Below are 2500 nucleotides of genomic sequence, written 5' to 3' on the forward strand. Positions count from 1 at the left end.
CCCTTGGGGTCCCTCAGGGAAGTATTCTGGGTCCTCTGCTATTTGTCATCTACATTAACGATTTGCCAAGCGTTCTAGATGCCTGTCAAGCATCACTTTATGCAGATGACACGGTGATCTACTGCTATGGGTCTTCCTCTCAGGAGCTGACTGAAAAGCTCAACCAAGACCTCCTGGCTGTGGCGAAATGGCTGAATGAACATAAGTTAACACTGAATCTGGACAAAACCAAATGCATGCTTATAGGCAGTAACAAGAAGTTACAGAGGAAAATAGCTCTAACTGTTTCAATCTTTGATCATTGTATAAACAATGTTACTTGTTTTAAATATCTTGGAATCTTAATATCGTCTGATTTTTCGTGGACAAATCATGTCGAATACATGGCAGGGAAAGTTAATCAAAGGCTTGGCCTACTTAGACGCATTAAGCATTTGTTACCGTTTAAGGCGCGCATCCTTTTTTATAAAAGCCTTGTTATGCCCTTATTCGAGTATGCTGATTTAGTTTGGGGAGACAAACATAATGTAACTTTAATGTCTAGTTTGCAAGTGCTTCAAAATAAGGCGGCTAAAATAATATTAGATCGACCACTGTATTCCTCTGCGTCTGATGCGTTAACTACACTGAAGTGGTTAACACTAGAAAAAAGGCGCTACATGTATATAAATGTCTTAATGGTCTCACGCATCACGAACTAACATTAGTCACTCAGCAAGAACAGCATAGTTACAACACAAGAAATAAAGCAAACCTCAAAATTCCATCCGTTAAAAGAAACTGGGGCAAACAAAGAACTGGCTATCATGCTGTAAGTGATTTTAACTCGCTGGACAAAACTATACGAGCCTCTGATAATGTAAATATTTTGAAGCGTCAGATTTTTAATTCATTGATTTAAGTTTTGTATTACACATAAGATACATTAGTTTTTAGTAGCATCTTTTAGCATTTTTATTCATTGTAAATTTTTAATTTTTAATTTTCGAGGTCCTTTTTGTAAACCACTTTTTAGTGAAAAAGTTTCCTCATTAAAGATTGTCATTATTTATTATTTATTATTTATTTTATTTGCTGTCTTAAAAATATTCGAGCAACTTTACAAAATTTTTGAGCAACTTTTTAAATTTGAGCAACTTTGGCATATTTTTAAGCAACTTTTTAGCTTTTTCGGAGCAGATTCTGGATTCTACATATTTCTAGGCTTGTAAGGCACCCCAAATCCTCCCCACTAGTATGAGGGACGGTCCATTATTCACTGCCAAAGTTTGGGGGTGGTGGAGGGGGAAGCTGAAAACTTTTGAAATAAGTTCTTTACAGAGCCTTAATTACTGAAATAAATTATTTGCACGCACAATAAACCAAAGTAAATTGTTTGCAACCAAAAAGTTTTCATCCCCCCGCCTGAAAAAATAACGTTCCGTCTCTAATACATGGATAATTTTCTTGTATTTCGCCCTTATGCGAAGACAGCACGCTGGTTTAGAACCACTAAACAAAAATATAAGCATGTTAACAGATAGAAGGATCAGCCCAATCCGATTCCAGCTTACTCAACCTCTAGCAGAGTGCGCAAAGAGTACGCAGTATCACATAAAGCGTAAAGCGGTAGAAGTTATCACGTACCGCCAGCCTTAACTACATTGTCCATGAGCAGTCGAAAGAGTTCTTTGATCTTGTCACCGTTCAGACCACAGGACCAGAAGACGAAAGTCCCGGCGACAAGGTGATAAAGGAGCTGATTTCCCTCTATGAAGAATCGACCTCGTAGTACACAAAGATGACAGTACTTTTCATTTTTGTTAAGCATTACACGAAATCGCAGCTACAGCAGATGATACCAGGCTTAACCATATGGTGGATAAGGAAGCATGCGGCAGTGGTTGGAGCCGGTGACTGCCGGAAGAGTGGCAACCTGTGGTTCACTACAGGCTCGACAGCCAAAAACTTGATCACTTTCTGGAATTCACCGGTTGCCCCCATTATATTCAAGATGTGGTGTACGGCACCAAAAAGCTACAAATGTCAACTGGTGAGGTGTTACAGATCCCAAAGGTGGTGCGCACTGTGCTAAGCTTCCGTATGGTTGGACTATACCAGAACTACTGCTGCAAAATGGAGTTTGAACCTCTCGCAAGATCAACCCTTTTTGCTGTGCTTAAAGTAAGTAATCCTGTACAATCTGCTTGTTTCTTATACACCTTTTGATGTGTTTTTTCTCTCAAAGTGTTGACAGGTATCACTAACATATGTAGATTTGCCTTTTCACTAAAAGATACCGTATCGTTCTATTCAATCTTTCAACAAGTGTATGCCGCATCGAAAAAGGAGAGCCTCCCAGGCCTGGATAGCGTGACAAGTGAGGGATCCTTTGACACTTTGGAAGCCGCCGTTCTTACTATCGGGTCACTAGGTTAGCGCAATTGCTCAAATTTGTCATTTGTTATGAAAGTGACCAAACGTGCATGGTAGTCATTAGGTTTGATTAACAGTGGTCATA

The 2500-nt window shown here is 39.3% G+C and overlaps 1 pseudogene; it reads left to right on the forward strand.

The window, feature by feature from the left end:
• Positions 1-22: 22 nt before the first annotated feature.
• On the forward strand, positions 23-994 carry LOC136279883 (uncharacterized; annotated as a pseudogene).
• Positions 995-2500: the final 1506 nt, after the last annotated feature.

This window comes from Pocillopora verrucosa, chromosome 3, assembly GCF_036669915.1.
Source record: "Pocillopora verrucosa isolate sample1 chromosome 3, ASM3666991v2, whole genome shotgun sequence".
In the NCBI taxonomy this organism is placed as follows: Eukaryota; Metazoa; Cnidaria; class Anthozoa; order Scleractinia; family Pocilloporidae; genus Pocillopora; species Pocillopora verrucosa.